Below are 14,499 nucleotides of genomic sequence, written 5' to 3'. Positions count from 1 at the left end.
TTTTAGGTTTGGTGATGGTTGAAACTTGAAAGTATATTTGTGCCTCTATACTTGATTCAGTTGGATTTTCTTGCATGTACTTCTTAAGTTAAGCTTTTTATGTCCTGTTCATTTTTTGGCTTTTCTTTCCTATTGTTAAATGTCAATTGAAATGCTTTTTAACATGGAATTGATCATTAGCACAGGAGTCAAGTTGGGAAAATTATGAATAGAGGAATGATAATTGGCAAAGTAGAACCTATTTATTTCTAGAGTTTCTTTCAAACACTTAATTTAAAATTTCGTGTTTCATGGAATTGATCAAAGTGGAAGTGAAGTGAGGAAATGTTAGGGATGTAAAGTCATTTACAAGCCTCCACAATTCAGCTAGTTTTTGGGAAAATTGGTGCTTGTCATGGTATTAGAGTGTTTCCATATTATATGACCTCATCTTGGTACTATTCCACCGCTAAGTCCCCTTAAAATCTTGAACTTCTCTCACATGGTATCACAACCTATATAATCAAGTGGTGTTTTGTAGTTTGGTTATTGTCACCTCATTCTCCTAAATAAAGTTGAACTTTAGCACTAGACTGACATCCATGCTTCAAGCCTAAAGGAAATGACTCTTATGCGATGGTGAAACCCACCTAACAACTTCAACTTTTGGGAGAGTTAGTTCTTGACAAGATGTGACACCCTCTACCCCACACATATATGTACTAATAATAAAAGAAATAATTAAAAAAAATTAAACTTAATTCAAGTTTTTAAAACATATTTAAATACAAGCCTTTCAAGAGGATAGCAGGCTCACATTCACCTTTCTAACATCATCATAAAATTTTTCTAAATAAATAATAAATCCACTTCGGCTCAAACATGGCCGTCTATAAAACCCTATACCCCAATGCCACATCCTATCAGAGCGTTGTGTCCCGACGTCCTTCAGCACATGGTTCCTTAAAGCAATTCACCTAGTCATCTGCTCCTCTGAACACAAAGTTCAAGATCATCACAAGATCGAAACACAAACAACACACGGGGAGTGAGTTATCACATTCCTAACTAATAGAGAAACAAGACAACTAGATATACATATCATATAAACCAAATAAAACTTAGTTACACATAATTCACGTAATTCCACCACTTTGTCATTCAAAGTTCACTTTTCAATCATCAATCACATTATACAAGAATCACACGCTCTGATCAAGACATAATAACACATCAATTTCATAATAAACAATTAGCAAGCGCATGAGACAGTTATGCTAAGACTCAAGCCTATATGCTATGTGGTACCATGTCAGTGAAAAACCACCCTGGGCGCTCAGGAGTACATAACAAGACACACCACACAATGGGTTTGTCAGGTCACTCTCACTAAGTAAGATCATAGGGAGACCAGTCAGGGTCATGATGTTTTGCGAGAATGCTCCAACCATATGGGATCAGCATAGGCTTAAAGAAGCACTCAAACCCGGTGACCCCCAAGGCCTACACTCCGAAGAGTTCGTCAGGGCCTCTCCCTCCTGATTCAGGTCCAACCCCTAAAATCATTTTAGCACATAGACACTGCTCGTGAATTATACAATACCCATGACCTCACACTCGTGCGTTAAACACGTACAACATATTACGCTACAATTTAACACTGGTTCCTAAATAGGAAACCTACATTTTCTCTTTAACATTGGTTCCTAAATAGGAAACCTACACTTTCTCTTTAACACTGTGCATTTACACTTTTCTCAAGATAACCTTGGTCGGGTTATTGTACAATTCACAGCTTACAACACAAATAATATCACATCAAGAGTTAATCACACACTTATTTACAACCAAAACTCATTCACAATTTCACATCTCATAATGTCACAATCCACCATCACATGTTTTCACGTATCTCACAATTCAACACATGTTCTACTTTACACTTTTACTCAATCTCAATACCAATATTATAATTTCAAGGCAACATATTATTCCATAATTCATCACATATTTCATTTATAAACACTGCTCATAAATTATACAATACCACGACCTCACACTCATGTTTCAAACATGTTTAACACAATTACGCTAAAATTTAACATTGGTTCCTAACTAGGAACCTACACTTTCTCTTTAACATTGCGCATAAACATTGGTCGGGTTATTGTATAATTCATAGCTCACAATATAATTAATGTAACATCAAGTGTTAAACACATCCACTTATTCACAATCAAATATCATGTCCACACTTTAACATCTCATAACATTCCTAATGATATTCATAAGGTACAACACACACATGTTCATCAAATTTAACCATAATATTCTCAAACTCCAACACTTAATAATTTTTAAATCATACTATAACACTCTACAATATTATTCACATAAATTATTAATATAAATAACTACCTCTATATATATAAGCTAGCATACATCATATTGAATCACAAATATCAAAGTAAGCTTTCAATGCACAAATTCTAAACGAACACTTTGGTCAATTTCAATTATGATATTAATTTTTTAAATTATATATAAAAACCTAAAAAAAAGCAAGAAAAAGAGAAAATACAAAATCAATATCTCTCTCTAAATTTTTCCTTACTTTATTTCATCAATTCATATTAATTAGAAAAATGTTTGATTTATAGGGTTCACGCTCAACACGATAGCATATCAATTTCACAATAATTGGTCTGTCAAACATATATAATTCACTGTAATAATTATAAGGATAAAATGAAAATTGCAAAAACACCCCAAAACTCATTCCAATTGATATCTCTAAGGATCCCTACACATGTTCTCACTAATCCCCAATTGTGAATAACTCATCCATTACCTCTGAGCGGACTCACGTGTCTTCAGCCAGCAATACCAGCATCTCTAGCGGTTCCCTGAGATTCCTTCAGTTATTCCTCCGACTGCTTCGATAGAATTCCCAAACGTCAGAGAGACGAAGAAGAGATTGAAACCTCCACTTGTACTATCTTCATGCGATTCCTTTTTCTCCCTCCACGAATATTATCTTACAAATCCCAACGGTGAAAGTGTGCACAATTGAATTTCGAACAACATATCCAAATTTCATGAAAATCCAACAGTTAACGAAATCGGGATCATAGTTTTACCGAGACAGTTTTGGGTTTCTGCGGGAAATTAAAAGGCTACAATGCAAAGGGTTTTCCTATAAGTTTAGATATGATTTTGAAATTCCCCAACGGTGAGAATGCTCAGAATTGGGTTGTGAACCTGGTGTTTAAATTTCACGACGATCCAACGGTAAATAAGTCTGAGATCGTTGTTTTTCTGAGACAGGTTTAGTGAGCTGCAAGAAAAAGAAAGGGTTTTGAGAGGAGAAGGGGAAAAACGAAAATGAGAGGCAGAGGAGGCTGAGGAGTCAGTCTGAAAAACCTAGCATGTTGCTATTTATAGCTAGGGGCATTTACGACCTATTATTTACTCTATTTATTTATTTTTATTATTTTTACTAAAAAAAATTTAAATTTATTTATGAAAAAAATGGGATGTTACACAAGACACTTTACTAAATTAGAGAGATAACTAATTATCGTGTGCTGCTAAAAAATGATGCTTCCATTTGTTAGATGATTTTATTATAAATGAATTGGACTTAACTAAACCCCAAAAGTAACGACTGTCGTTATGTGAATGAGATCATTCTACAACGGTCGTTATGTGAAAACCGTCTTAGAATGGTCGCATTCGAAGAAGGTGTTTAACTGAAAACCGTCTTTGAATGTGACCAATCTAAGACAGTTTTCACATAACAACTGTCTTAGAATTGCTGCTATTCAAAGTCGGTTATGAGGGGACTATCATGGAAAGTCAACACTTTCAAAGACGGTTGACAACCATCATGGAAGGCTTCAAAGGACCTTCGTAGAAGCCTTTTTTTCTAGTAGTGACCACACAAGTTCGTAGTCATAAAGTGAGCAATTCAATGAAGTAATGATGTTGCATTTGTTGAGTGTGCGCTAATGTTTCCATGTGGAAGTCGCACTACACTTGAGATTTGTTTGCTTTTAAATTTGTCTTGATCTTATGTGGCTATATATGGCTATGGAGGAATAAAATGATCTTCACAAATAAGGTGTTACAAGTTCAGGATATTTTTGAGGAAGCTAAAATTATTGCTTGGAAATGGTTTAGGACAAGGTCTAAAGGATTTGTACATTCTGTGGGTTGTTGGATGATGAGCCCATTAGCATGTCTTGGAGATCAAACAAGATTATGCAGTGCATACAATATTATTTTTGTTTCTGGTGCAAAGAAAGTTTGTATGCAATAGTGGATAATGCAGAATTGGATGGTGGCGCAGTCATTTTTCTCCTTTGAGATGGTGTTGGTGATATTTGTATCTTGGAGAAGGATTTTTGTTTGTCATTGAATGTTTCTTTGGGAAGAAGTTTTGATGCATGATGTATGAATTGGAGTCATCTGTCGGTGGAATTTTTTAACGTGGTAATAAAAGGCTACAAAGATGCATAAAAGTAACTTTTTAATCCGTTATCTGCCAGCATAGTTTGTTTTGGATGAACTTTACAACAATAAAAGGATATCTATATAACTAAATGAATGGTTTAAACCATGAAAATATTTACACTTCTTCCTTGACACAATCACTATCTTGGTAGCAAGGACTATTTGATCAATGAATTTCTATGCACAAAACTTTGTTAGTTTCTTTTAAAACATGTTGAAGAATAGAAGTTCAAAAAGTTATTTTTAATGAAAATGCAAGACTGTTGCTATGTAACATAAGAAAATAATAATACCTATCTGGATGAATTTTTTTGATTGACTTATGTAATTAGTTTGGTTGTTTAAGGTTTTTGTGTTGCTAGAGGATTCTTTCCATATCATAATGAATTTACAGGGCAAACATTCTTGGTAGGCTTATTTGGAATTCACAAATGCTAAAGATCTTGGGTTTACTATTACTTTGTTTGATGACTTTTTTTATTCGTGGGTCGTGTTTTGGTGATTAGATAAATTATGTTAAGATTTTGATTTTGTTGATCAAATATATTAATTTATTAATTTGTTAATTTAATAATGTGACATTTTTTTCTTCAAACTATACTTATTTTTTCACCTAAAAACTTAATGTATTGATAAACAAATTGTTTTTGTTAAACTCACTTCTAAAATCTCATTTAATGCAAGAGATAAACATATTTTATACACTCACTTTTAAAATCTCATTTAATGTAAGAGATAAACATATTTTATACACAAATATATCTACCATAAAATGTATTGAGATTAAGAGATAAATAATCATCTCACTTATCAATGAGAATTGTACCTTTAAGAACGAGTGAATAGGCATTTTGGTTCCTGTCTTTGTAGTCATTTTGCAAATTAGTCCTTATCCTATTGAAATGTAAAAAATAGTTTCCATCTTTGCATAAGTGTTGCAAAATAGTCCTTGCTGTTAAATTTGGAAGTAACATCGTTAGTGAGGTGCATTGTTAGTAATTTTAGTGCCATGTAGACTGTTGTGTTCTTCATCCTCCTCTTTGCCACCTGCCGCTTCTTCTTCCTCTTCATCATCAGGCTCGTCAATACCATCATCGTCTGCATCACCGTGGTTTTCACTATCATCGTCTGATTCGACACTGTCATCATCACTTTTCTCAAAGTTCTCAGAAGCAGCAGGGGTTATTGTGACCAATTTTTGGGTTTGTTGTTAAGCCCTACTGCATAATGCTAAAGGGTTATTGTGTAAACTAAGGAAGACTTTTCTGTGATGGTACAACTGCATTCCATCTTTCTTCATTTGAGAAAAGTGAGACGAATGGCCGGTATTCGGGATGCAAAGAGCATTCTTGTTAAGTTAGAATGGTTTTTGAATTGGGTCACCTTTGTGGCAAGATCTGTACCTCACATTCTCATCACAGCCAAGCTCATCAAGGATACTTACAAATTTGAAAAGGGTATGGAGCTACCACTGGCTCTGTTGGGCATGGCTGGGATGAATTTGCTCAACATTGGTCTTGGCATTGATCTCCTTAAAGCTTTTATGAGAGAGAGGAGGTCTCAGCAGGGTAATCTTCAGCATCACCGTGAATGATAGAACAGAAAAGTGCAATACTATGTAATCTTCACCGAAAGTGAAAAACGGAGGGGAAATGATACCACATGCTTGAAGAGTGATTGTGTGTACGAATATGTTCGGTCTCTTATTTTTTTCAGAATACAACACAAATAGATTATTTATAATTTCCTCTAGCAATTATTTTGAAGCATCAAGCATGCATCCTGATAAGTTGTCATTTACCAACCTCTTCTTGGTTGTTCCAAACCATGCTGTAAAATGCTTTCCAACTCACTCACGTTTCGGCCCTATAACTTGAATTTAGACACACATGAAAGCATTGTAATCGTAATTTTATTATATCTCATGAGTAATAGCTATATATACATTATTGAAGGACTTGTCTCTAACGATATTTGACAATACACATATCTCTTCCAAATGCTATTGTCCTGACATTTTTTTTTTGCCTTTTTATATGCATAAATGAATTGCTAGATAAAAAATTAGACTTATTTTCTTATAGTCATTATCAAGCGAATTTATTTGCACACTCGTACAAATTTTCCTTCTCATAAAAATAAAAATATTTCAGATTTAATTTAACAAATAAAAAATTGAAAAATATAGTTTCTCACACCATTTTTGTAACCGATTTCCACCTGTTTAATAGGTTTTCACTAGTTTTGAAATTATTTGATTTTTTTAAAATAATTGTGATATACATCTAGACATGTTAAAATTGTTATACAGTATTTTTTTTATTCTAAAATTGTTATACAAATTGTCCACATATATGTTGATAGCAGCACAGGAGCAAGACCAAGGAGGAAGAGCAGAGCACCAACCTACCTTAAGGATTTCACTAGCCGTTAGTGTCTGTTGATGATTGTTGTTGTCACCTGCTGAGTTGGAAATTGTTGAACTGGATATCAAGGGAATAGCCCTTGATCTTGTTTGCCATTACTAGGAATATTCCCTTTCTGTTAGGACCTGTCCACACTAAAATACAAATTCTGTTATTGTAAATCCATTATAAATACCCATCTAATGAAAGAAGGCAGCAAGAATTTCAATCTCAATACTTATCTTTTAATTTGTGCTTGAGAGGTCTGGCCCTCGAAGTCCAAAACTTTGATCATTCATAACATTTTGGTGCTCTCGCTTCGTGCTCATGGCAGACAATCATTCAAAATCTTCCTCGGACAAATTGGAAGATGCCATAGCCAAGCTTACAACACACCAGATGAGCCTCAACAAATGTCTCCAGAACATGACCCCCAAATTGGACACCCTTATCACTACCCTTTCCACCTCTAAATCCCTTGATTCTTCCCCCACCTCTTCTCCCCATATTCCATCATCTTTGCCTTCTTCACAACCTCCCCGTGTAAAGCTTGATGTCCCTAGATTTGATGGCTCGGACCCCTTAGGATGGATATTCAAAATTACACAATTTTTTTAATATCATCACACCCCTGACCATGAATGGCTCACTATCGCCTCCTTCTACATGGATGGTTGTGCCTTGGTCTGGTACCAATGGATGGCCGACAATGGCCAACTCTCTTCCTGGGCAGGTTGCCTCCATGCCCTACAAACGAGGTTCGCGTCCTCACAATATGAGGATCCCACCGGCACCCTGTTCAAATTGACACAGTGAACCACAGTTCAAGCTATTCTTTCAGATTTTGCGGATGTTGCAAATCGCAGGGTGGGCCTTCCTCCACATTTCCTTCTTAGCTGCTTCATTTCGAGGTTGAATCCCGACATTCGCTGCGAGGTCCAGGCGTTGCAACCGTTGAAGCTGGTCCAGGCGGCAGGTCTTGTGCGCTTACAGGAGAAGAAGCTCGCAGAGACAAGACGCGCCTTACGCAGTCGCATGCCTTCTTTTTCCACTTCGACCGTGCCACAAACGCACACCCAGATTTCGCTCCCTCCCTCACCGAGAGGCCTTCCTGCGCAACTACTTTCGTTGGTACCGTTGAAACGCCTGACACCAGAAGAGCTTGCATCCCGCAGGGAGCGAGGACTTTGCTTCAAATGCAATGAACGATATCATCGCGGCCATCGTTGCCAGGCTAGGGTAAACCTCCTTATTGTAGATGATGAGGAGCGGTCCACTGAAGATGCTGTGTCTTTGGGCCTATCACCCGACCCGCCTGACCCAACTGACCCGAATGAAGTCCAACTTAATTTACACTCTCTCACGAGTCCGTTAGCTCCAGAAACATTTTGTTTTTCAGGCTTCGTGGCTTCCAAACAGGTATTGATCTTGGTGGATGGGGGTAGTACCCATAACTTCATCCAAGATGCCATGCTTGCGGAACTGGGCCTTTCTCCTTGTGACACCACCCCTCTCAAGGTCATGGTTGGTAATGGACAATACCTCCATTGCAACCAAATCTGCACCGCAGTTCTGATAGTCATTCAGGGCGTTGAATTCATCATTGACCTTCATGTATTACCATTGTGTGGTGCGAACATAGTGCTAGGGGTGCAGTGGCTATGATCATTAGGACCCATCTTAACAGATTACACCACTCTATCAATGAAATTCATGCACCAGGGTCGTACCATCGGATTCAAAGGTGAAGACACCTCTACGCTCCAACCCTTCTCTGTCAATCAAGTTCGATGCCTAGTTCGAACCGCCGGGGCCAGTGCTTGTTTTCTTCTTTCTGTTACACCATTAGAACCACCATCTGCCACCACATCTCCATCCACCTACCCTCCGAAAATTCATTCTTTATTGAACAAATTTGCCTCCTTATTCCAATCCCCACAAGCCCTCCCGCCATCACATCCCACAGACCACCATATCCACTTGGCTCCTAACTCTGAACCCGTTAATGTTTGCCCATATAGGTATCCACACTATCAGAAAGCTGAAATTGAATCTCAAGTTAGCTCAATGTTGCAGAAAGAAATCATTAGGCCTAGCACGAGCCCATTTTCTTCCCCTGTGTTGTTAGTACGCAAGCATGATGGTACCTGGAGGTTTTGCGTTGATTACAGAGCATTGAATGCTCTAACGATCAAGATCATTTTCCAATACCTACAATTGATGAATTGTTAGACGAATTAGGGGGTGCATCCAGGTTTTCAAAGTTGGACTTATTACAGGGATACCACCAAATCCTGATGTCCAAAGAGGATATAAGCAAAACAGATTTTCGCACACACCATGGGCACTTTGAATTTACGGTGATGCCTTTCGGGCTTTGCAACACCCCTTCCTCTTTTCAAGCCACAATGAACACCATCTTTTGCCCCTTCCTTCATCAATTCATTATTGTATTTTTTGATGATATCCTTATTTATAGTGCTACACTCGAAGATCATGTTTTTCATTTAGAGCAAGCTTTTCAGGTGTTGTTACAGGAGCAGTTCATCTTGAAAGTTAGAAAATGCACATTTGCCCAACCTCAAGTCAGTACTAGGCACGTGGTGTCTTCTCGCGGGTTGAGCCAGTGCTAGCCAAGCTTAGGCTATTCACAGTGCCGAACCTCGATCGGCGCGTGCACTCCGCAGCTTTTTGGGACTGCAGGATTCTACAGAAGATTCATCTATGGCTACGCGACAATTGTTGCACCTCTCACCAAGCTTCTCACATTGGAACCTTTTTAGTGGACCCAAGATGCTCGTGCAACTTTTGCTACTCTTAAACAGATCCTAACCTCAACCCCTGTTCTTCGGTTGCCGGACTTCACCCTTCCTTTCACGGTGGAGACGGACGCGTCCGGCACGGGGCATGGGTTGAGTGTTATCACAACAGGGCCACCCAATTGCTTACTTCAGCAAAAATTTTCCACCAAAGCTACTTGGTGCTTCCACATACGTTCGTGAATTATTCGCAATTATGACCGCCGTCAAGAAATGGCGCCAGTACCTCCTTGGCCAGCGCTTCAACATCCTCACTGATCATTGCAGTTTGAAAGAGTTACTTACCCAGGTGATTCAAACACCTGAGTAACAAAAGTACCTTGCGCGCCTTATGGTTTACGACTACAACATTCAATATCACTCTGGCAATCCAATGTGTTCTGACGCTTATCAGAGTGTCAGAACCAACTCTGAATATTGTTGCTTTTATCAGTCCCATGTTTAACATTTTGCAGGAGTTCAAGGCTCAACTGGATCAATTTCCGGACTACATCCAGCTCCGACAAAGCATTGTGGACCACCCTGACCAAAATCCTGAGTTTTCAATTACCAAGGACTTCATTCTTCATAAAGGTCGTATATGGCTTCCTTCAAACTTACCATTCTTGCACACTTTGTTACAGGAATACCATTGTACACCCACAGGTGGCCATATGGGAGTCGCGAAGACATTGGCTCATCTGACCAAGAATTTTTATTGGTAGGGCATTCGCAAGGATGTGGAAACATTTGTTGCTTCTTGTATAGATTGTCAACACACAAAATATGAGACCCGAAGACCGGCAGGACTGTTGTGCCCACTACCGGTACCTTGTCGGCCATGGGAGGACTTATCCCTGGATTTCATCACCGAGCTGCCGGCATTCCGCGGCAATACTACCATCTTGGTCATTGTAGACCATTTTTTTGAAAGGAATCCACCTAGGCATGCTTCCTACTCATCATACGGCGTACACGGTGGCCATCCTCTTCATGGACCTTGTCGGAAAACTCCATGGCATGCCACGAAGCTTAGTTTTAGACTGCGATCCTCTGTTTCTCAGCAAATTCTGGCAGGAACTTTTTTGCCTGAGTGGTGGTACCAAGTTACAATTAAGCTATGCTTATCATCCTCAATCGAACGGTCAAACGGAAGTCCTAAATCGGGTGATTGAACAATACCTTCGGGCATTCGTTCATAAGAAGCCTTCCTCATGGGGCAAGCTACTGGGTTGGGTGGAGTGGTCTTACAACACCTCTTGGAACTCAAGCTCAGGTCTTTCCCCGTACGAAATCACATTTGGGAAGAAGCCTTTCAACTTTTCACAATATTTGGCAGAGAACTCTAACATTGATGTTGTTAATGTCATGCTCACTGATCGCGAGGCTATTTTCACAGAAATCAAGAAAAATGGAAAAGCTCAAATCGCATGGAGTATTTAGCAGATAAAAAGCGCCGTGAAGCTGAATACCAAGTTGGTGATATGGTTTTGGTCAAACTTCGCCCACACAGACAAATTTCGGTCTCGGGTCAACCCAGTGGTCACTCCAAGCTTGCTAAAAGATTCTATGGGCCTTTCCGGGTCGTTGAACGAATTGGATTCACAACTTACAAATTGCAGTTGCCAGAGGAAGCCCGAATACATCCGGTTTTCCATTGCTCCCTCTTAAAGTCATATTACTCCACTGAGTTCGATACCAACCCACACTCCACCACTTTACTAGTGCTTTCAAAGGATGACCACCTGCTGATCCAACCTTTGGCCATATTAAATACCCGCCGCAATAAAGATTTTGAACAAGAGGTACTTGTGTAGTGGCAAGGACTCTCGCCGGAAGATATGACTTGGGAGAAATGGGACCAGCTGCAAGCTGATTATCACCTTGAGGATAAGGTGCTTTCAAAAGTGGCGAGGAATGATAGCAACATAGGAGCAAGACCAAGGAGGAAGAGCAGAGCACCAACCTACCTTAAGGATTTCACTAGCCGTTAGTGTTTGTTGATGATTGTTGTTGTCACCTGCTGAGTTGGAAATTGCTGAGTTGGATATCAAGGGAATAGCCCTTGATCTTGTCTGCCATTACTAGAATATTCCTTTCTGTTAGGACCTCCACACTAAATACAAATTCTGTTATTGTAAATCCACTATAAATACCATCTAATGAAAGAAGGCAACAAGAATTTCAATCTCAATACTTATCTTTTAATTTGTGCTTGGGAGGTCTAGCCCTCGAAGTCTAAGAACTTTGATCATTCATAACATATGTCATCATTGGCAAAATCACCATTCTGGGTTACTTTTAGTAATTATTTACCAGAATGGGTCTCTTTGCTTTTTATTTACTAAGGGGTGCTGTTTTGGAAGGGAAAGTGCTTACCTGAGGGGCGCTTACCGGAGGAAGGCGACACGTGGCCGCTGCTGCAGGCGGTGCTGCAGGTGGTGCAGGCGGTGCTGGAAGCGCCCTGCAACAAAGCGCCGAAGGTCGCGCCCTGCATGCAGGCGCTACTGGTCGAGCCCTGCACGCAGGCGCGTCCCGTCGTGCCGTTCCCGAGGCGCCTTGGTTCGCGCCCTAGCCCCAGGCGCGTCCAGGCGCCCTTAAATGGGGTCCCCCCCTCCCCCAAACTCCCCCTTCGTGTTCCCCCCCCCCCAGTAGTCCCCTTCCCATTCCCCCCTCCCCAGCAACAGGTTTTTCTTTTTTTTGTTTTTTGTTTTTTTAATTTATTTTATTTATATAAATGATTATATTTTAATCTTTTATATATATATAATTTTTTTTTGCAGCCAGCTTCTCCCCTTGTTTGGTTAATTTTTTTATTTTTTATTTAATGTATATAAATTGTTATATTTATATATATATATATATATATATATATATATATATATATATATATATATATGTATATTTTTTTTTGCAGATAGGCAGTTTATATTTTTTAGTGGATTTATTTGTAGAGGTAATTATTATTAGTTTGATAGTGTGTTATATTTTTAGTGCTTTGTTATATATTTTTTTCTAGGTAGATAGGCAGTTTAAATTGATATATATTTTAGTGCTTTGTTTTTTATTTATAATAATATAAAATTGTTAATTATTGTTGAAGATAATTATAGATAATAATATTGTTATTTAAATACTATATAAATTGTTATATTTAAATATATATATATATATATATATATATATATATATATATATATATTTTGCATATAGGCAGTTTATATTTTTTAGTGGATTTATTTGTAGAAGTAATTATTATTAGTTTGATAGTGTGTTATATTTTTAATGCTTTGTTATATATTTTTTTATGATAAATAGGAAGTTTAAATTGATATATATTTTTAGTGCTTTGTTTTTTGATTTTATAATAATATAAAATGTTAATTATTGTTGAAGATAATTATAGATAATAATATTGTTATTTAAATATTATATTATTATTTTTGTTAATATTTAATTATATTAGTTATAATTGATGTTATTTGCAATTGTAAGACTTTGTTGTTGTTGGGTTATAATTTTAGTTTGTAGAATATAATTTTAATTAAAATTAATAATAAATATTACTAGAATATTGCTATTGAGCGTATTTAAAAAGAAAGGCATATTGAGTTTGATACAATATATCAATAGTTTAAAATTAAAATAAACTCTAAATTATAATTAATAACTTTTAAAATAAAAAGTTAAAATTAAGAAAAAAAATTGCTGAAATTGCTGCTATATATTATGTGTTGTGTCATTATAATTCATTTACTTAAATTATGTGTTCATTTCTAAAATTTAAATTATGTATTTTTTAGAATATTGTTTGCGTATGTATTTAAAATGTATTTAAATATATTGTAATTTATTATTATTATTTATGATATGTGTGATTATTAATTTTTTTTCTTTTATACAGGAGTTTTAATATGGCAAGTTCGTCATCATCTAATCATTATGACGTGGCATCTGGACCATTAGAGGATGATTTATGTGGATGCAAAAAAACATATATCACAACATATTTGGAATGGTGCTAATCAAAGGACGTTAAAAATCGACGAGCTACACCACTGTATAATCATAGAGAAGCACCGCCCAAGAAATTATTCCTCTATTACAAGTTTCGGGTTTGTACTCGATAATGAAATTGGCGTAGTTGAAAGTAAATGGAGCATTAGTTAATGCTTTTATTGAAAGGTGGAGGCCAGAAACACATACATTTCATTTGAAGTGTGGGAGGCAACTATTACACTTCAAGATGTTTCTGTGCTACTTGGTATTTCTGTGGATGGAAGACCTTTAACTGGTAATACAAATATTGACTAGTTTGAGTTGTGTCATGAATTATTGGGTGTCATGCCTGACGATGATGCAGTTGATGGGAACTTACTTTTATTGAGTTGGCTGCTTCTCAATTTGCAAATATTCATGATTTTACAAGCAACCAACAAGGGCTTGAAAGATTTGCTCGTTCTTGGATCTTAAGATTCATAGGAGGGGTGATGTTTGTTGACAAAAGCAGCAAAAGGGTGCAATGAGATATTTGCAATTTTTAGAGACCTTAGAGAGTGCAACACTTATACATGGGGAGCTGCTCTTTTGGGTAACTTTATAGAGAGATGTGCATTGCAACAGACTATAATGTTAAATCAATAGGCGGTTTCACTCTCTTGATTCAATTATGGGCATGAGAACGATGCCCAACGTTAGCCCCATCGTTTATTCCTCCACAACAACAAAATGCACCACTTGCTACAGGTATACTTTCCTTTACTATTTTGAATTGATTATTAATAAATATGCTTGGTTGATGT

This window comes from Glycine max, chromosome 18, assembly GCF_000004515.6.
Source record: "Glycine max cultivar Williams 82 chromosome 18, Glycine_max_v4.0, whole genome shotgun sequence".
Lineage (NCBI taxonomy): Eukaryota > Viridiplantae > Streptophyta > Magnoliopsida > Fabales > Fabaceae > Glycine > Glycine max.
This window is presented reverse-complemented; position numbering follows the sequence as displayed.